This window comes from Rutidosis leptorrhynchoides, chromosome 8, assembly GCF_046630445.1.
Source record: "Rutidosis leptorrhynchoides isolate AG116_Rl617_1_P2 chromosome 8, CSIRO_AGI_Rlap_v1, whole genome shotgun sequence".
Lineage (NCBI taxonomy): Eukaryota > Viridiplantae > Streptophyta > Magnoliopsida > Asterales > Asteraceae > Rutidosis > Rutidosis leptorrhynchoides.
In genome coordinates this window covers 232,543,809-232,567,206 of record NC_092340.1, presented here as the reverse complement: position 1 = coordinate 232,567,206, position 23,398 = coordinate 232,543,809, and positions in this window count along the sequence as shown.

The following is a 23,398-nucleotide window of genomic DNA, read 5'->3' as shown; positions in this document are numbered from 1 at the left end:
GAATGCACGACTTGTTTCTGGACTTATGAATTACGTGTCTTTAATTCTTTTGCTGAACAACTTGCGTACTAACTAGAATTTCCTTTATAGCTGCTGAGTAGCAAAGTTATTATGTGCTATATTTCATCCTATATGTATAATAGCGATATTGTAAGTTTGTAAAATATTGTATAAAAGTTTGAACGCGAAATATTATTATAATCAGTTTTTCATATAGAATTGTAGTAGTTAAATTGTATATTAGCTACTAAGTATGAACTTAACGGGTAGGTACTACCCGAATTAAAACTATAAAACGCTAATATGTAGAAAAAGCTTTTATAAATGAGTTCATATTATGCTACGAAATACTATTGACTACTCCTAATATTCTATATGATTAACTTAATTCTTTTGGGCTATTTTTGAAGGAAATGGCACCGACGACTCGTCAGAATTTGAACATGAGCGAGGAAGACTTTCGTGTTTTCCTTGCAGCAAATATAGCCGCAGTACAGGCTACGATGTAAAATAACAATAACTCTGGATCTAGCAGTGGAACTAATTTCACAAGAAATCGTGTAGGATGCTCCTACAAAGAATTCACTGCCTGCAAACCTTTGGAATTTGATGGAACCGAAGGACCAATTGGATTGAAACGGTGGACCGAGAAAGTCGAATCGGTGTTTGCCATAAGTAAGTGTACTAAAGAGGACAAAGTTAAGTACGCTACGCATACCTTCACAGGTACTACGTTAACGTGGTGGAAAACCTATCTTGAATAGGTAGGACAAAATGCTGCTTATGCACTACCGTGGTATATATATATATATATATATATATATATATATATATATATATATATATATATATATATATATATATGGCAATTGATGAACGAGCAGTACCATCCTAGAAACGAAGTCAATAAGCTTAAGGTAGAACTTAGAGAGTTACGAACACAAGGTTCGACATTACCACATATGAACGACGATTCACAGAGTTGTGCCTATTGTGTCCGGGAGTGTTCGAAGACGAAGAAGAGAAGATCGACGCGTTTGTAAAAGGGTTACCAGTAAGGATTCAAGAAGATTTGAGTTCACACGAGCCCGCTTTCATACAGAAGGCAAGTCGAATGGCTCATAAACTCATAAATCAGATTGAGGGGAGAATTAAAGAGCAAGCGACTGAAGAAGCCAACACGAAATAAGTCAAGAGAAAGTGGGAAGAAAACAGTGGCAAGAGTCACCAATACAATAACAACAACGACAACAATAATCGCAATTACAAACGCAATAACTACCACCACAATCACAACTTTAACCGTAACAACAATAACAATCCAAACAACAACTACAACAACTACAATAACCGTTCTAACAATAACAACAACCGCAACAACAACAATCCCAACAATAACAACCAGAGGCAGAAACCATGCCAGAGGTGCGAAGGATACCATCCAACTGGGCTTTGTACGACATCGTGTACTAAGTATAATAGAAAGGGTCATGGTACGACGAAGTGTGAAGTTTACGGACCAATGGCTAACAAGAATAAAGGAACAAATAATGTCGGAACAAATAATACCGCCATTATTTGTTATGGATGTGGGAAGCTGGGTCATATCAGAAACGAATGCCCAAATCAGGGGAATACTAATGGACATGGCCGCGGAAGAGTTTTCAATATTAATACGGCAGAAGCGCAAGAAGACCCGGAGCTTGTTTCGGGTACGTTTCTTATTAATGAAAAATCTGCTTATGTTTTATTTGATTCAGGTGCAGATAGAAGCTATATGAGTAGAGATTTTTGTGCTAAATTAAGTGGTCCATTTACGCCTATGAATAATAAATTTTTACTCAAATTAGCAAAGGGTAAATTAATTTCGGCAGATAAAATATGTCGGAATGAGAAATTAAACTGGTTAGCGAAACGTTTAAGATTGATTTGATACCAGTAGAGTTAGGAAGTTTTGATGTGATAATTGGCATGGACTGGTTGAAAAAGGATAGAGCAGAGATCGTATGTTACAAAAATGCAATTCGCATTGTACGAAAAGAAGGAAAACCCTTAATGGTGTACGGAGAAAAGAGCAACGCGAGGTTAAATCTTATTAGTAATTTGTGAAATGTCCCGTTCTTATTGATTAAAAACGTTCCATATTAATTGATTTCGTTGCGAGGTTTTGACCTCTATATGAGACGTTTTTCAAAGACTGCATTCATTTTAAAACAAACCATAACCTTTATTTCATCAATAAAGGTTTAAAAAGCTTTACGTAGATTATCAAATAATGATAATCTAAAATATCCTGTTTACACACGACCATTACATAATGGTTTACAATACAAATATGTTACAACAAAATAAGTTTCTTGAATGCAGTTTTTACACAATATCATACAAGCATGGACTCCAAATCTCGTCCTTATTTAAGTATGCGACAGCGGAAGCTCTTAATAATCACCTGAGAATAAACATGCTTAAAACGTCAACAAAAATGTTGGTGAGTTATAGGTTTAACCTCTATATATCAAATCATAATAATAGACCACAAGATTTCATATTTCAATACACATCCCATACATAGAGATAAAAATCATTCATATGGTGAACACCTGGTAACCGACAATAACAAGATGCATATATAAGAATATCCCCATCATTCCGGGACACCCTTCGGATATGATATAAATTTCGAAGTACTAAAGCATCCGGTACTTTGGATGGGGTTTGTTAGGCCCAATAGATCTATCTTTAGGATTCGCGTCAATTAGGGTGTCTGTTCCCTAATTCTTAGATTACCAGACTTAATAAAAAGGGGCATATTCGATTTCGATAATTCAACCATAGAATGTAGTTTCACGTACTTGTGTCTATTTTGTAAATCATTTATAAAACCTGCATGTATTCTCATCCCAAAAATATTAGATTTTAAAAGTGGGACTATAACTCACTTTCACAGATTTTTACTTCGTCGGGAAGTAAGACTTGGCCACTGTTGATTCACGAACCTATAACAATATATACATATATATTAAAGTATGTTCAAAATATATTTACAACACTTTTAATATATTTTGATGTTTTAAGTTTATTAAGTCAGCTGTCCTCGTTAGTAACCTATAACTAGTTGTCCACAGTTAGATGTACAGAAATAAATCGATAAATATTATCTTGAATCAATCCACGACCCAGTGTATACGTATCTCAGTATTGATCACAACTCAAACTATATATATTTTGGAATCAACCTCAACCCTGTATAGCTAACTCCAACATTCACATATAGAGTGTCTATGGTTGTTCCGAAATATATATAGATGTGTCGACATGATAGGTCGAAACATTGTATACGTGTCTATGGTATCTCAAGATTACATAATATACAATACAAGTTGATTAAGTTATGGTTGGAATAGATTTGTTACCAATTTTCACGTAGCTAAAATGAGAAAAATTATCCAATCTTGTTTTACCCATAGCTTCTTCATTTTAAATCCGTTTTGAGTGAATCAAATTGCTATGGTTTCATATTGAACTCTATTTTATGAATCTAAACAGAAAAAGTATAGGTTTATAGTCGGAAAAATAAGTTACAAGTCGTTTTTGTAAAGGTAGTCATTTCAGTCGAAAGAACGACGTCTAGATGACCATTTTAGAAAACATACTTCCACTTTGAGTTTAACCATAATTTTTGGATATAGTTTCATGTTCATAATAAAAATCATTTTCTCAGAATAACAACTTTTAAATCAAAGTTTATCATAGTTTTTAATTAACTAACCCAAAACAGCCCGCGGTGTTACTGCGACGGCGTAAATCCGGTTTTACGGTGTTTTTCGTGTTTCCAGGTTTTAAATCATTAAGTTAGCATATCATATAGATATAGAACATGTGTTTAGTTGATTTTAAAAGTCAAGTTAGAAGGATTAACTTTTGTTTGCGAACAAGTTTAGAATTAACTAAACTATGTTCTAGTGATTACAAGTTTAAAACTTCGAATAAGATAGCTTTATATGTATGAATCGAATGATGCTATGAACATCATTACTACCTTAATTTCCTTGGATAAACCTACTGAAAAAGAGAAAAATGGATCTAGCTTCAATGGATCCTTGGATGGCTCGAAGTTCTTGAAGCAGAATCATGACACGAAAACAAGTTCAAGTAAGATCATCACTTGAAATAAGATTGTTATAGTTATAGAAATTGAACCAAAGTTTGAATATGATTATTACCTTGTATTAGAATGATAACCTACTGTAAGAAACAAAGATTTCTTGAGGTTGGATGATCACCTTACAAGATTGGAAGTGAGCTAGCAAACTTGAAAGTATTCTTGATTTTATGAAACTAGAACTTTTGGAATTTATGAAGAACACTTAGAACTTGAAGATAGAACTTGAGAGAGATCAATTAGATGAAGAAAATTGAAGAATGAAAGTGTTTGTAGGTGTTTTTGGTCGTTGGTGTATGGATTAGATATAAAGGATATGTAATTTTGTTTTCATGTAAATAAGTCATGAATGATTACTCATATTTTTGTAATTTTATGAGATATTTCATGCTAGTTGCCAAATGATGGTTCCCACATATGTAAGGTAACTCACATGGGCTGCTAAGAGCTGATCATTGGAGTGTATATACCAATAGTACATACATCTAAAAGCTGTGTATTGTACGAGTACGAATACGGGTGCATACGAGTAGAATTGTTGATGAAACTGAACGAGGATGTAATTGTAAGAATTTTTGTTAAGTAGAAGTATTTTGATAAGTGTATTGAAGTCTTTCAAAAGTGTATAAATACATATTAAAACACTACATGTATATACATTTTAACTGAGTCGTTAAGTCATCGTTAGTCGTTACATGTAAGTGTTGTTTTTAAACCTTTAGGTTAACGGTCTTGTTAAATGTTTTTAACCCAATGTTTATAATATCAAATGAGATTTTAAATTATTATATTATCATGATATTATCATGTATGAATATCTCTTAATATGATATATATACATTAAATGTCTTTACAACGATAATCGTTACATATATGTCTCGTTTAAAAATCATTAAGTTAGTAGTCTTGTTTTTACATATGTAGTTCATTGTTAATATACTTAATGATATGTTTAATTATCATAGTATCATGTTAACTATATATATATCCATATATATGTCATCATATAGTTTTTACAAGTTTTAACGTTCGTGAATCACCGGTCAACTTGGGGGGTCAATTGTCTATATGAAACCTATTTCAATTAATCAAGTCTTAACAAGTTTGATTGCTTAACATGTTGGAAACATTTAATCATATAAATATCAATCTCAGTTAATATATATAAACATGGAAAAGTTCGGGTCACTACAGTACCTACCCGTTAAATAAATTTCGTCCCGAAATTTTAAGCTGTTGAAGGTGTTGACGAATCTTCTGGAAATAGATGCGGGTATTTCTTCTTCATCTGATCTTCACGCTCCCAGGTGAACTCGGGTCCTCTACGAGCATTCCATCGAACCTTAACAATTGGTATCTTGTTTTGCTTAAGTCTTTTAACCTCACGATCCATTATTTCGACGGGTTCTTCGATGAATTGAAGTTTTTCGTTGATTTGGATTTCATCTAACGGAATAGTGAGATCTTCTTTAGCAAAACATTTCTTTAAATTCGAGACGTGGAAAGTGTTATGTACAGCCGCGAGTTGTTGAGGTAATTCTAGTCGGTAAGCTACTGTTCCGACACGATCAATAATCTTGAATGGTCCAATATACCTTGGATTTAATTTCCCTCGTTTACCAAATCGAACAACGCCTTTCCAAGGTGCAACTTTAAGCATGACCATCTCTCCAATTTCAAATTCTATATCTTTTCTTTTAATGTCAGCGTAGCTCTTTTGTCGACTTTGGGCGGTTTTCAACCGTTGTTGAATTTGGATGATCTTCTCGGTAGTTTCTTGTATAATCTCCGGACCCGTAATCTGTCTATCCCCCACTTCACTCCAACAAATCGGAGACCTGCACTTTCTACCATAAAGTGCTTCAAACGGCGCCATCTCAATGCTTGAATGGTAGCTGTTGTTGTAGGAAAATTCTGCTAACGGTAGATGTCGATCCCAACTGTTTTCGAAATCAATAACACATGCTCGTAGCATGTCTTCAAGCGTTTGTATCGTCCTTTCGCTCTGCCCATCAGTTTGTGGATGATAGGCAGTACTCATGTCTAGACGAGTTCCTAATGCTTGCTGTAATGTTTGCCAGAATCTTGAAATAAATCTGCCATCCCTATAAGAGATAATAGAGATTGGTATTCCATGTCTGGAGACGACTTCCTTCAAATACAGTCGTGCTAACTTCTCCATCTTGTCATCTTCTCTTATTGGTAGGAAGTGTGCTGATTTGGTGAGACGATCAACTATTACCCAAATAGTATCAAAACCACTTGCAGTCCTTGGCAATTTAGTGATGAAATCCATGGTAATGTTTTCCCATTTCCATTCCGGGATTTCGGGTTGTTGAAGTAGACCTGATGGTTTCTGATGCTCAGCTTTAACCTTAGAACACGTCAAACATTCTCCTACGTATTTAGCAACATCGGCTTTCATACCCGGCCACCAAAAATGTTTCTTGAGATCCTTGTACATCTTCCCCGTTCCAGGATGTATTGAGTATCTGGTTTTATGAGCTTCTCTAAGTACCATTTCTCTCATATCTCCAAATTTTGGTACCCAAATCCTTTCAGCCCTATACCGGGTTCCGTCTTCCCTAATATTAAGATGCTTCTCCGATCCTTTGGGTATTTCATCCTTTAAATTTCCCTCTTTTAAAACTCCTTGTTGCGCCTCCTTTATTTGAGTAGTAATGTTATTATGAATCATTATATTCATAGATTTTACTCGAATGGGTTCTCTGTCCTTCCTGCTCAAGGCATCGGCTACCACATTTGCCTTCCCCGGGTGGTAACGAATCTCAAAGTCGTAATCATTCAATAATTCAATCCACCTACGCTGCCTCATATTTAGTTGTTTCTGATTAAATATGTGTTGAAGACTTTTGTGGTCGGTATATATAATACTTTTGACCCCATATAAGTAGTGCCTCCAAGTCTTTAATGCAAAAACAACCGCGCCTAATTCCAAATCATGCGTCGTATAATTTTGTTCGTGAATCTTCAATTGTCTAGACGCATAAGCAATCACCTTCGTTCGTTGCATTAATACACAACCGAGACCTTGCTTTGATGCATCACAATAAATCACAAAATCATCATTCCCTTCAGGCAATGACAATATAGGTGCCGTAGTTAGCTTTTTCTTCAATAACTGAAAGGCTTTCTCTTGTTCATCATTCCATTCAAATTTCTTCCCTTTATGCGTTAATGCAGTCAAGGGTTTTGCTATTCTGGAAAAGTCTTGGATGAACCTTCTGTAGTAACCAGCTAGTCCTAAAAACTGGCGTATGTGTTTCGGAGTTTTCGGGGTTTCCCACTTTTCAACAGTTTCTATCTTTGCCGGATCCACCTTAATACCTTCTTTGTTCACTATGTGACCGAGGAATTGAACTTCTTCCAACCAAAATGCACACTTTGAAAACTTAGCGTACAATTCTTCCTTCCTCAATACTTCTAACACCTTTCTCAAATGTTCACCGTGTTCTTGGTCATTCTTTGAGTAAATAAGTATGTCATCAATGAAAACAATGACAAACTTGTCAAGGTATGGTCCACACACTCGGTTCATAAGGTCCATGAACACAGCTGGTGCATTAGTTAAACCAAACGGCATGACCATAAACTCGTAATGACCGTAACGTGTTCTGAAAGCAGTCTTTGGAATATCATCTTCTTTCACCCGCATTTGATGATACCCGGAACGTAAGTCAATCTTTGAATAAACAGACGAGCCTTGTAGTTGATCAAATAAGTCGTTGATTCTCGGTAGTGGGTAGCGGTTCTTGATGGTAAGTTTGTTCAACTCTCGGTAGTCGATACACAACCTGAATGTACCATCTTTCTTCTTGACAAACAAAACAGGAGCTCCCCACGGTGATGTGCTTGGTCGAATGAAACCATGCTCTAAAAGTTCTTGTAATTGGCTTTGCAGTTCTTTCATCTCGCTGGGTGCGAGTCTGTAAGGAGCACGAGCTATTGGTGCAGCTCCTGGTACAAGATCTATTTGAAATTCAACGGATCGATGTGGGGGTAATCCCGGTAATTCTTTCGGAAATACATCGGGAAATTCTTTTGCAATGGGAACATCATTGATGCTCTTTTCTTCAGTTTGTACTTTCTCGACGTGTGCTAGAATAGCATAGCAACCTTTTCTTATTAGTTTTTGTGCCTTCAAATTACTAATAAGATGTAGCTTCGTGTTGCCCTTTTCTCCGTACACCATTAAGGGTTTTCCTTTTTCTCGTATAATGCGAATTGCATTTTTGTAACAAACGATCTCCGCTTTCACTTCTTTCAACCAGTCCATACCGATTATCACATCAAAACTCCCTAACTCTACTGGTATCAAATCAATCTTAAATGTTTCGCTAACCAGTTTAATTTCTCGATTCCGACATATATTATCTGCTGAAATTAATTTACCATTTGCTAATTCGAGTAAAAATTTACTATCCAAAGGCGTCAATGGACAACTTAATTTAGCACAAAAATCTCTACTCATATAGCTTCTATCCGCACCCGAATCAAATAAAACGTAAGCAGATTTATTGTCAATAAGAAACGTACCCGTAACAAGCTCCGGGTCTTCCTGTGCCTCTACCACATTAATATTGAAAACTCTTCCACGGCCTTGTCCATTCGTGTTCTCCTGGTTCGGGCAATTTCTAATAATGTGGCCTGGTTTTCCACATTTATAACAAACTACATTGGCATAACTTGCTCCGACACTACTTGCTCCGCCATTACTCGTTCCGACACCATTTGTTCCTTTCGTTCTATTAACCCCTGGTCCGTAGACCTCACACTTCGCCGCGCTATGACCATTTCTTTTACACTTTGCAAAATTTGGTGCAGAACCCCGAGTGATTCTTTTCACACCTTTGGCATAGCTGCTTCTGATTGTTGTTGTTGTTGCGGTTATTATTGTTGTTGGGATGATTGTTGTAGTTGCTGTTGTTGTTGTTGTTGTTGTTGTTGTTGTTGGGCCGTTTGTTGTAGTTGCGATTGATGTTGCGATTGTTGGGATAATTGTTGCGATTATTGTTGTAATTGCTGTTGTTGTTGTATTGGTGATTCTTATCACCGTTTTCCTCCCACTTTCTTTTGACTTGCTTCACATTGGCCTCTTCAGCAGTCTGTTCTTTAATTCTTTCTTCAATCTGGTTCACTAGTTTGTGAGCCATTCTACATGCCTGTTGTATGAAGGCGGGCTCGTGTGAACTTATATCTTCTTGGATTCTTTCCGGTAATCCCTTCACAAACGCGTCGATCTTCTCTTCCTCATCATCGAATGCTCCCGGACACAATAGGCACAATTCTGTGAATCGTCTTTCATACGTGGTAATATCAAATCCTTGGGTTCGTAACCCTCTAAGTTCTGTCTTGAGCTTATTGACCTCGGTTCTGGGACGGTACTTCTCGTTCATCAAGTGCTTGAATGCTGACCACGGTAGTGCGTACGCATCATCTTGTCCCACTTGCTCTAGATAGGTATTCCACCATGTTAACGCAGAACCTGTGAAGGTATGCGTAGCGTACTTCACTTTGTCCTCTTCAGTACACTTACTTATGGCAAACACCGATTCAACCTTCTCGGTCCACCGTTTCAATCCGATCGGTCCTTCGGTTCCATCAAATTCCAAAGGTTTGCAGGCAGTGAATTCTTTGTAGGTGCATCCTACACGATTTCCTGTACTGCTAGATCCAAGGTTATTGTTGGTATGTAGCGCAGCCTGTACTGCGGCTATGTTTGAAGCTAGAAAAGTACGGAATTCCTCTTCATTCATATTCACGGTGTGTCGAGTAGTCGGTGCCATTTCCTTCAAAATAGTTAAATGGAACAAGTTAATCATACAGAATATTAAGAGTAGTTAATAGTATTTCGTAGCATAATATGAACTCATTTATAAAAGCTTTTTCTTCATATTAGCGTTTTATAAGTTTAAATTCGGGTAGTACCTACCCGTTAAGTTCATACTTAGTAGCTAATATACAATTCAACTACTACAATTCTATATGAAAAACTGATTATAATAATATTTCGCGTTCAAACTTTTATACAATATTTTACAAACTTACAATACCGCTTATTTTACATAAAGCATGAAATATAGCACACAATAACTTTGATACAAGATAGTTGTGAAGATAATTCTAGCTAGTACACAAGTCGTTCAGCTAAGGCAATAAAGACACGTAATTCATACGTCCAGAAACAAGTCATGCATTCTGGTTTTACTAGGACTACTTCCCATCCTTGGTCTTGTGCAACATAACCGTTATGGCCGTTGATAAGACAGCGTGTTGTAACGTCGTCAAAGGGACGAGGGTTACGTAATGTCCAACAGTCCCGTAACAATCTAAAAACCTCATTTCTTACCCCAATTACCGACTCCGTCACTTGTGGGAACGTTTTGTTTAATAGTTGTAGCCCGATGTTCTTGTTCTCACTTTGGTGAGAAGCGAACATTACTAATCCGTAAGCATAACATGCTTCTTTATGTTGCATGTTAGCCGCTTTTTCTAAATCACGAAGTCCAATATTCGGATATATTGAGTCAAAATAATTTCTTAACCCATTGCGTAAAATAGCATTTGGGTTCCCCGCAATATATGCGTCAAAGTAAACACATCGTAACTTATGGGTTTCCCAATGTGATATCCCCCATCTTTCAAACGAAAGTCTCTTATAAACCAAGACATTCTTGGAACGTTCTTCGAATGTCTTACAAACTGATCTCGCCTTAAATAGTTGTGCCGAGGAATTCTGACCGACTCTAGACAAGATTTCATCAATCATGTCTCCGGGTAGGTCTCTTAAAATATTGGGTTGTCTATCCATTTTGCGTTTTTATACTGTAAAATAGACAAGAGTTAGATTCATAAAAAAAATACTTATTAATACAAGCAATTTTTACATATATCATAAAGCATAAGCACACTACATTACATATATTACACCACATGAATACAACTATCTTATTCCGACTCGCTTGTTTCTTCTTCTTCGGTTTTGGTTCGTTTTCCCAAGTTTCTAGGGATATATGATTTTCCCCTAATACGAGCCGTCGTTATCCACATTGGTTTAGAAAAACCTGGTGGTTTAGAGGTTCCCGGGTCATTGTTACAACTTAAGGACTTCGGGGGTTGACGATACATATAAAGTTCATCGGGGTTGGAATTAGATTTCTCTATTTTTATGCCCTTTCCCTTATTATTTTCTTTTGCCTTTTTAAATTCAGTTGGGGTAATTTCTATAACATCATCGGAATTCTCGTCGGAATCCGATTCATCGGAGAATTGGTAATCCTCCCAATATTTTGCTTCCTTGGCGGAAACACCATTGACCATAATTAACTTTGGTCGGTTGGTTGAGGATTTTCTTTTAATTAACCGTTTTATTATTTCCCCCACCGGTTCTATTTCTTCATCCGGTTCCGATTCTTCTTCCGGTTCCGATTCTTCTTCCGGTTCCGACTCTTCTTCCGGTTCCTCTTCGGGAACTTGTGAATCAGTCCACAAATCATTCCAATTTACATTTGACTCTTCATTATTATTAGGTGAGTCAATGGGACTTGTTCTAGAGGTAGACATCTATCACATAATATCAAACACGTTAAGAGATTAATATATCACATAATATTCATATGTTAAAAATATATAGTTTCCAACAAAAATGTTAAGCAATCATTTTTAAAGAAAACACGGTCGAAGTCCAGACTCACTAATGCATCCTAACAAACTCGATAAGACACACTAATGCAAATTTTCTGGTTCTCTAAGACCAACGCTCGGATACCAACTGAAATGTCCCGTTCTTATTGATTAAAAACGTTCCATATTAATTGATTTCATTGCGAGGTTTTGACCTCTATATGAGACGTTTTTCAAAGACTGCATTCATTTTAAAACAAACCATAACCTTTATTTCATCAATAAAGGTTTAAAAAGCTTTACGTAGATTATCAAATAATGATAATCTAAAATATCCTGTTTACACACGACCATTACATAATGGTTTACAATACAAATATGTTACAACAAAATAAGTTTCTTGAATGCAGTTTTTACACAATATCATACAAGCATGGACTCCAAATCTCGTCCTTATTTAAGTATGCGACAGCGGAAGCTCTTAATAATCACATGAGAATAAACATGCTTAAAACGTCAACAAAAATGTTGGTGAGTTATAGGTTTAACCTATATATATCAAATCATAATAATAGACCACAAGATTTCATATTTCAATACACATCCCATACATAGAGATAAAAATCATTCATATGGTGAACACCTGGTAACCGACAATAACAAGATGCATATATAAGAATATCCCCATCATTCCGGGACACCCTTCGGATATGATATAAATTTTGAAGTACTAAAGCATCCGGTACTTTGGATGGGGTTTGTTAGGCCCAATAGATCTATCTTTAGGATTCGCGTCAATTAGGGTGTCTGTTCCCTAATTCTTAGATTACCAGACTTAATAAAAAGGGGCATATTCGATTTCGATAATTCAACCATAGAATGTAGTTTCACGTACTTGTGTCTATTTTGTAAATCATTTATAAAACCTGCATGTATTCTCATCCCAAAAATATTAGATTTTAAAAGTGGGACTATAACTCACTTTCACAGATTTTTACTTCGTCGGGAAGTAAGACTTGGCCACTGTTGATTCACGAACCTATAACAATATATACATATATATTAAAGTATGTTCAAAATATATTTACAACACTTTTAATATATTTTGATGTTTTAAGTTTATTAAGTCAGCTGTCCTCGTTAGTAACCTATAACTAGTTGTCCACAGTTAGATGTACAGAAATAAATCGATAAATATTATCTTGAATCAATCCACGACCCAGTGTATACGTATCTCAGTATTGATCACAACTCAAACTATATATATTTTGGAATCAACCTCAACCCTGTATAGCTAACTCCAACATTCACATATAGAGTGTCTATGGTTGTTCCGAAATATATATAGATGTGTCGACATGATAGGTCGAAACATTGTATACGTGTCTATGGTATCTCAAGATTACATAATATACAATACAAGTTGATTAAGTTATGGTTGGAATAGATTTGTTACCAATTTTCACGTAGCTAAAATGAGAAAAATTATCCAATCTTGTTTTACCCATAACTTCTTCATTTTAAATCCGTTTTGAGTGAATCAAATTGCTATGGTTTCATATTGAACTCTATTTTATGAATCTAAACAGAAAAAGTATAGGTTTATAGTCGGAAAAATAAGTTACAAGTCGTTTTTGTAAAGGTAGTCATTTCAGTCGAAAGAACGACGTCTAGATGACCATTTTAGAAAACATACTTCCACTTTGAGTTTAACCATAATTTTTGGATATAGTTTCATGTTCATAATAAAAATCATTTTCTCAGAATAACAACTTTTAAATCAAAGTTTATCATAGTTTTTAATTAACTAACCCAAAACAGCCCGCGGTGTTACTGCGACGGCGTAAATCCGGTTTTACGGTGTTTTTCGTGTTTCCAGGTTTTAAATCATTAAGTTAGCATATCATATAGATATAGAACATGTGTTTAGTTGATTTTAAAAGTCAAGTTAGAAGGATTAACTTTTGTTTGCGAACAAGTTTAGAATTAACTAAACTATGTTCTAGTGATTACAAGTTTAAACCTTCGAATAAGATAGCTTTATATGTATGAATCGAATGATGTTATGAACATCATTACTACCTTAATTTCCTTGGATAAACCTACTGGAAAAGAGAAAAATGGATCTAGCTTCAATGGATCCTTGGATGGCTCGAAGTTCTTGAAGCAGAATCATGACACGAAAACAAGTTCAAGTAAGATCATCACTTGAAATAAGATTGTTATAGTTATAGAAATTGAACCAAAGTTTGAATATGATTATTACCTTGTATTAGAATGATAACCTACTGTAAGAAACAAAGATTTCTTGAGGTTGGATGATCACCTTACAAGATTGGAAGTGAGCTAGCAAACTTGAAAGTATTCTTGATTTTATGAAACTAGAACTTTTGGAATTTATGAAGAACACTTAGAACTTGAAGATAGAACTTTAGAGAGATCAATTAGATGAAGAAAATTGAAGAATGAAAGTGTTTGTAGGTGTTTTTGGTCGTTGGTGTATGGATTAGATATAAAGGATATGTAATTTTGTTTTCATGTAAATAAGTCATGAATGATTACTCATATTTTTGTAATTTTATGAGATATTTCATGCTAGTTGCCAAATGATGGTTCCCACATGTGTAAGGTAACTCACATGGGCTGCTAAGAGCTGATCATTGGAGTGTATATACCAATAGTACATACATCTAAAAGCTGTGTATTGTACGAGTACGAATACGGGTGCATACGAGTAGAATTGTTGATGAAACTGAACGAGGATGTAATTGTAAGCATTTTTGTTAAGTAGTAGTATTTTGATAAGTGTATTGAAGTCTTTCAAAAGTGTATAAATACATATTAAAACACTACATGTATATACATTTTAACTGAGTCGTTAAGTCATCGTTAGTCGTTACATGTAAGTGTTGTTTTTAAACCTTTAGGTTAACGGTCTTGTTAAATGTTGTTAACCCAATGTTTATAATATCAAATGAGATTTTAAATTATTATATTATCATGATATTATCATGTATGAATATCTCTTAATATGATATATATACATTAAATGTCTTTACAACGATAATCGTTACATATATGTCTCGTTTAAAAATCATTAAGTTAGTAGTCTTGTTTTTACATATGTAGTTCATTGTTAATATACTTAATGATATGTTTACTTATCATAGTATCATGTTAACTATATATATATCCATATATATGTCATCATATAGTTTTTACAAGTTTTAATGTTCGTGAATCACCGGTCAACTTGGGTGGTCAATTGTCTATATGAAACCTATTTCAATTAATCAAGTCTTAACAAGTTTGATTGCTTAACATGTTGGAAACATTTAATCATATAAATATCAATCTCAGTTAATATATATAAACATGGAAAAGTTCGGGTCACTACAGTACCTACCCGTTAAATAAATTTCGTCCCGAAATTTTAAGCTGTTGAAGGTGTTGACGAATCTTCTGGAAATAGATGCGGGTATTTCTTCTTTATCTGATCTTCACGCTCCCAGGTGAACTCGGGTCCTCTACGAGCATTCCATCGAACCTTAACAATTGGTATCTTGTTTTGCTTAAGTCTTTTAACCTCACTATCCATTATTTCGACGGGTTCTTCGATGAATTGAAGTTTTTCGTTGATTTGGATTTCATCTAACGGAATAGTGAGATCTTCTTTAGCAAAACATTTCTTCAAATTCGAGACGTGGAAAGTGTTATGTACAGCCGCGAGTTGTTGAGGTAATTCTAGTCGGTAAGCTACTGTTCCGACACGATCAATAATCTTGAATGGTCCAATATACCTTGGATTTAATTTCCCTCGTTTACCAAATCGAACAACGCCTTTCCAAGGTGCAACTTTAAGCATGACCATCTCTCCAATTTCAAATTCTATATCTTTTCTTTTAATGTCAGCGTAGCTCTTTTGTCGACTTTGGGCGGTTTTCAACCGTTGTTGAATTTGGATGATCTTCTCGGTAGTTTCTTGTATAATCTCCGGACCCGTAATCTGTCTATCCCCCACTTCACTCCAACAAATCGGAGACCTGCACTTTCTACCATAAAGTGCTTCAAACGGCGCCATCTCAATGCTTGAATGGTAGCTGTTGTTGTAGGAAAATTCTGCTAACGGTAGATGTCGATCCCAACTGTTTCCGAAATCAATAACACATGCTCGTAGCATGTCTTCAAGCATTTGTATTGTCCTTTCGCTCTGCCCATCAGTTTGTGGATGATAGGCAGTACTCATGTCTAGACGAGTTCCTAATGCTTGCTGTAATGTTTGCCAGAATCTTGAAATAAATCTGCCATCCCTATCAGAGATAATAGAGATTGGTATTCCATGTCTGCAGACGACTTCCTTCAAATACAGTCGTGCTAACTTCTCCATCTTGTCATCTTCTCTTATTGGTAGGAAGTGTGCTGATTTGGTGAGACGATCAACTATTACCCAAATAGTATCAAAACCACTTGCAGTCCTTGGCAATTTAGTAATGAAATCCATGGTAATGTTTTCCCATTTCCATTCCGGGATTTCGGGTTGTTGAAGTAGACCTGATGGTTTCTGATGCTCAGCTTTGACCTTAGAACACGTCAAACATTCTCCTACGTATTTAGCAACATCGGCTTTCATACCCGGCCACCAAAAATGTTTCTTGAGATCCTTGTACATCTTCCCCGTTCCAGGATGTATTGAGTATCTGGTTTTATGAGCTTCTCTAAGTACCATTTCTCTCATATCTCCAAATTTTGGTACCCAAATCCTTTCAGCCCTATACCGGGTTCCGTCTTCCCGAATATTAAGATGCTTCTTCGATCCTTTGGGTATTTCATCCTTTAAATTTCCCTCTTTTAAAACTCCTTGTTGCGCCTCCTTTATTTGAGTAGTAATGTTATTATGAATCATTATATTCATAGATTTTACTCGAATGGGTTCTCTGTCCTTCCTGCTCAAGGATATGTAATTTTGTTTTCATGTAAATAAGTCATGAATGATTACTCATATTTTTGTAATTTTATGAGATATTTCATGCTAGTTGCCAAATGATGGTTCCCACATGTGTTAGGTGACTCACATGGGCTGCTAAGAGCTGATCATTGGAGTGTATATACCAATAGTACATACATCTAAAAGCTGTGTATTGTACGAGTACGAATACGGGTGCATACGAGTAGAATTGTTGATGAAACTGAAAGAGGATGTAATTGTAAGCATTTTTGTTAAGTAGAAGTATTTTGATAAGTGTATTGAAGTCTTTCAAAAGTGTATAAATACATATTAAAACACTACATGTATATACATTTTAACTGAGTCGTTAAGTCATCGTTAGTCGTTACATGTAAGTGTTGTTTTTAAACCTTTAGGTTAACGGTCTTGTTAAATGTTGTTAACCCATTGTTTATAATATCAAATGAGATTTTAAATTATTATATTATCATGATATTATCATGTATGAATATCTCTTAATATGATATATATACATTAAATGTCTTTACAACGATAATCGTTACATATATGTCTCGTTTAAAAATCATTAAGTTAGTAGTCTTGTTTTTACATATGTAGTTCATTGTTAATATACTTAATGATATGTTTACTTATCATAGTATCATGTTAACTATATATATATCCATATATATGTCATCATATAGTTTTTACAAGTTTTAATGTTCGTGAATCACCGGTCAACTTGGGTGGTCAATTGTCTATATGAAACCTATTTCAATTAATCAAGTCTTAACAAGTTTGATTGCTTAACATGTTGGAAACATTTAATCATATAAATATCAATCTGAGTTAATATATATAAACATGGAAAAGTTCGGGTCACTACAATTTGAAGGCGCAAAAACTAATAAGAAAAGGTTGTTACGTCATTCTAGCACACATCGAGGAAGTTAAACCTGAAGAAAAGAACATCAGTGATGTTCCTGTAGCAAAAGAATTTCCCGATGTATTTCTGAAAGAATTACCGGGATTACCCCCACATCGATCCGTTGAATTTCAAATAGACCTTGTACCAGGAGCTGCACCAATAGCTCGTGCGCCATACAGACTCCACCCAGTGAAATGAAGGAACTCCAAAACCAACTACAAGAACTTTTAGAGTGTGGTTTTATACGACCAAGTACATCACCATGGAAAGCTCCTGTTTTGTTTGTTAAAAAGAAGGATGGTACATTTAGGTTATGTATCGACTACCAAGAGTTGAACAAACTTACCATCAAGAACCGTTATCCACTACCGAGAATCGACGACTTATTTGATCAACTACAAGGCTGGTCAGTTTATTCGAAGATTGATTTACGTTCTGGGTATCATCAAATGCGGGTGAAGGAGGATGATATTCCGAAGACTGCTTTCAGAACGCGTTACGGTCATTACGAGTTTATGGTTATGCCGTTTGGGTTGACTAACGCACCAGCTGTGTTCATGGACTTCATGAACCGAGTGTGTGGACATACCTTGACAAGTTTGTCATTGTTTTCATCAATGACATACTTATTTACTCAAAGAATGATCAAGAGCACGAAGAACATATGAGAAAAGTGCTAGAGTTGTTGAGGAAAGAAAAACTTTACGCTAAATTTTCAAAGTGTGCATTTTGGTTGGAAGAAGTCCAATTTCTCGGTCACATAGTGAATAAAGAAGGTATTCAGGTAGATCCGGCAAAGATTGAAACCGTTGAAAAGTGGGAAATCCCGAAAACTCTGAAGCATATACGTCAATTTTTAGGATTGGCTGGTTACTACAGAAGATTCATCCAAGATTTTTCCAAAATAGCAAAACCCTTGACTACATTAACGCATAAAGGGAAGAAATTTGAATGGAAGGATGAGCAGGAGAAAGCGTTTCAATTATTGAAGAAAAAGTTAACTACGACACCTATATTGTCATTACGTGAAGGGAATGATGATTTTGTGATATATTGTGACGCCTCAAAGCAAGGTCTCGGTTGTGTATTAATGCAACGAATGAAGGTAGTTGCTTATGCGTCTAGACAATTGAAGATTCACGAGCAGAATTATACGACGCATGTTTTGGAATTAGGTGCGGTTGTTTTTGCATTAAAGACTTGGAGGCACTACTTATATGGGGTTAAAAGTATTATATATACCGATCACAAAAGTCTCCAACACATATTTAATCAGAAACAACTAAACATGAGGCAGCGTAGGTGGATTGAGTTATTAAATGATTACGATTTCGAGATTCGTTACCACCCGGGAAGGCAAATGTGGTAGCCGACGCCTTGAGCAGAAAGGATAGAGAACCCATTCGAGTAAAAGCTATGAATATAATGATTCACAATAACCTTACTACTCAAATAAAGGAGGCGCAACAAGGAGTTTTAAAAGAGGGAAACTTAAAGGATAAAATACCCAAAGGATCGGAGAAGCATCTTAAAATTCGGGAAGCCGGAACCCGGTATAGGGCTGAAAGAATTTGGGTACCAAAATTTGTAGATGTGAGAGAAATGGTACTTAGAGAAGCTCATAAAACCAGATACTCAATATATCCTGGAACGGGGAAGATGTACAAAGATCTCAAGAAATATTTTTGGTGGCCGGGTATGAAAGCCGATGTTGCTAAATACGTAGGAGAATGTTTGACGTGTTCTAAGGTCAAAGCGGAGCATCAGAAACCATCACGTCTACTTCAACAACCCGAAATCCCAGAATGGAAATGGGAAAACATTACCATTGATTTCATCACTAAATTGCCAAGGACTGCAAGTGGTTTTGATACTATTTGAGTAATAGTTGATCGTCTCACCAAATCAGCACACTTCCTGCCAATAAGAGAAGATGACAAGATAAAGAAGTTAGCACGACTGTATTTGAAGGAAGTCATCTCCAGACATGGAATACCAATCTCTATTATCTCTGATAGGGATGACAGATTTATTTCAAGATTCTGGCAGACATTACAGCAAGCATTAGGAACTCGTCTAGACATGAGTACTGCCTATCATCCACAAACTGATGGGCAGAGTGAAAGGATGATACAAACGCTTAAAGACATGCTACGAGCATGTGTTATTGATTTTGGAAACAGTTGGGATCGACATCTACCGTTAGCAAAATTTTCCTACAACAACAGCTACCATTCAAGCATTGAGATGGCGCCGTTTGAAGCACTTTATGGTAAAAATTGCAGGTCTCCGATTTGTTGGAGTGAAGTGGGGGATAAACAGATTATGGGCCCGGAGATAATACAAGAAACTACCGAGAAGATCATCCAAATTCAACAACAGTTGAAAATCGCCCAAAGTCGACAAAAGAGCTACGCTGACATTAAAAGAAAAGATATAGAATTTGAAATTGGAGAGATGGTCATGCTTAAAGTTGCACCTTGGAAAGGCGTTGTTCGATTTGGTAAATGAGGGATATTAAATCCAAGGTATATTGGACCATTCAAGATTATTGATCGTGTCGGACCAGTAGCTTACCGACTTGAGTTACCTCAACAACTCGCGGCTGTACATTACACTTTTCACATCTCGAATTTGAAGAAATGTTTTGCTAAAGAAGATCTCACTATTCCATTAGACGAAATCCAAATCAACGAAAAACTTCAATTCATCGAAGAACCCGTCGAAATAATAGATCGTGAGGTTAAAAGACTTAAGCAAAACAAGATACCAATTGTTAAGGTTCGATAGAATGCTCATAGAGGACCCGAGTTCACCTGGGAACGAGAAGATCAGATGAAGAAGAAATACCCGCACCTATTTCTGGATGATACGTCAACACCTCCAACTGCTTAAAATTTCGGGACGAAATTTATTTAACGGTAGGTACTGTAGTGACCCGAACTTTTCCATGTTTATATATATTAAATGAAATTTATATTTACATGATTAAGTATTTTCAACATGTTAAGCAATCAAACTTGTTAAGACTTGATTAATTGAAATAGGTTTTATATAGACAATTGACCACCCAAGTTGACCGGCGATTCACGAACGTTAAAACTTGTAAAAACTATATGATGACATACATATGGATATATATATAGTTATCATGATATTATGATAAGTATGTACCTCATTAAGTATTTTAACAATGAGTTATATACATAAAAATGAGACTATTGAATTAAGAAACTTGAAAACGGTATATATAACGATTATCGTTATAACAACGTCTTACTAATTACATATGAATCATTATAAGATATTGATACACTATATATAAACATGTTAAATGATAATTAAACATATCATTAAGTGTATTAACAATAACTACATATGTAAAAACAAGACTACTAACTTAAGGATTTCGAAACGAGACATATATGTAACGATTATCGTTGTAACGACATTTAAATGTATATATATCATATTAAGATATATTAATACATCATAATATCATGACAATATAATAACTTAATATCTCATTTGATATAATAAATAATGGGTTAACAACATTTAACAAGATCGTTAACCTAAAGGTTTCAAAACAACACTTACATGTAACGACTAACGATGACTTAACGACTCAGTTAAAATGTATATACATGTAGTGTTTTAATAGGTATTCATACACTTTTGAAAGACTTCAAGACACTTATCAAAGTACTTCTACTTAACAAAAATGCTTACAATTACATCCTCATTCATTTTTATCAACAATTCTACTCGTATACACTCGTATTTGTACTCTTACAATACACAGCTTCTAAATATATTTACTATTGGTATATACACTCCAATGATCAGCTCTTAGCAGCCCATGTGAGTCACCTAACCATGTGGGAACCATCATTTAACATCTAGCATGAAATATCTAACAAAAATACAAACTAATGGAGCCTATATGGAGACTCCATATTCACGTGAATGAGGTACCTCACAAACACATTCACTTTGCAATTTTTTTGTATCAAACTACTCTCTCTCAAGTGTTCTTCCTTTGTTCTAAGTGTTCTTCATCATCTTCAACAAAATCTAGCTCAATCTAGTTCATAAATCCATACATAAACCAAGTTATAAAACAACTACTCAAGAACACACCAACAACACTTCCAAGTTTGCTAACTTACTTACAATCTTGCAAATCCACTTTGAGTGATCATCCAACCTCAAGAAATCTTTCTTATTTACAGTAATATATCTTTCTAATATAAGGTAATACTCATATTCAAACTTTGATTCAATTTCTATAACTTTAACAATCTTATTTCGAGTGGAAATCTTACTTGAACTTGTTTTCGTGTCATGATTTTGCTTCAAGAACTTTCAAGCCATCCAAGGATCCTTTGAAGCTAGAACTATTTTTCTCAATTCCAGTAGGTTTATCCACAAAACCTGAGGTAGTAATTATGTTCATAACATCATTCGATTCATATATATAAAACTACCTTATTCGAAGGTTTAAACTTGTAATCACTAGAACATAGTTTAGTTAATTCTAAACTTGTTCACAAACAAAAGTTAATCCTTCTAACTTGACTTTTAAAATCAACAAAACACATGTTATATATCTATATGATATGCTAACTTAATGATTTAAAACCTGAAAACACGAAAAACACCGTAAAACCGGATATACGCCGTCGTAGTAACACCGCGGGCTGTTTTGGGTTAGCTAATTAAAAACTATGATAAACTTTGATTTAAAAGTTGTTCTTCTGGGAAAATTATTTTTCTTATGAACATGAAACTATATCTAAAAAATCATGGTTAAACTCAAAGTGGAAGTATATTTTCCAAAATGGTCATATAGACGTCGTTCTTTCGACTGAAATGACTACCTTTACAAAAATGACTTGTAACCTGTATTTCCGACTATAAACTTGTACTTTTTCTGTTTAGATTCATAAACTTAAGTTCAATATGAAACCATAGCAACTTGAATCACTCAAAACGGATTTAAAATGAAGAAGTTATGGGTAAAACAATATTGGATAATTTTTGCTTGTTGTAGCTACGTTAAATTTGTAACAAATCTATACAAATCATATCCTAGCTAACTTATATTCTATTATACATGTATTCTAATATATTATGTAATCTTGGGATACCATAGACACGTATGAAAATGTCTTGACATATCATATCGACCCATGTATATATATTATTTGGAACAACCATAGACACTCTATATGCAGTAATGATTGAGTTAGCTATACAGGGTTGAGGTTGATTCCAAAAATATATATACTTTGAGTTGTGATCTAGCCTGAGACGTGTATACACTGGGTTGTGGATTGATTCAAGATAATTTATATCAATTTATTTCTGTATATCTAACTGTGGACAACTAGTTGTAGGTTACTAACGAGGACAACTGACTTAATAAACTTAAAACATTAAAACGTATTAAAAATATTGTAATTATAATTTGAACATACTTTGATATATATGTACATATTTGTTATAGGTTCGTGAATCAATCAGTGGCCAAGTCTTACTTCCCGACGAAGTAAAAATCTGTGAAAGTGAGTTATAGCCTCATTTTTAAAATCTAATATTTTTGGGATGAGAATACATGCAGCTTTCTAAATGTTTTATAAAATAGACACAAGTACGCGAAACTATATTCTATGGTTGGATTATTAAACCGAATATTGCCCCTTCAAGTCTGGTA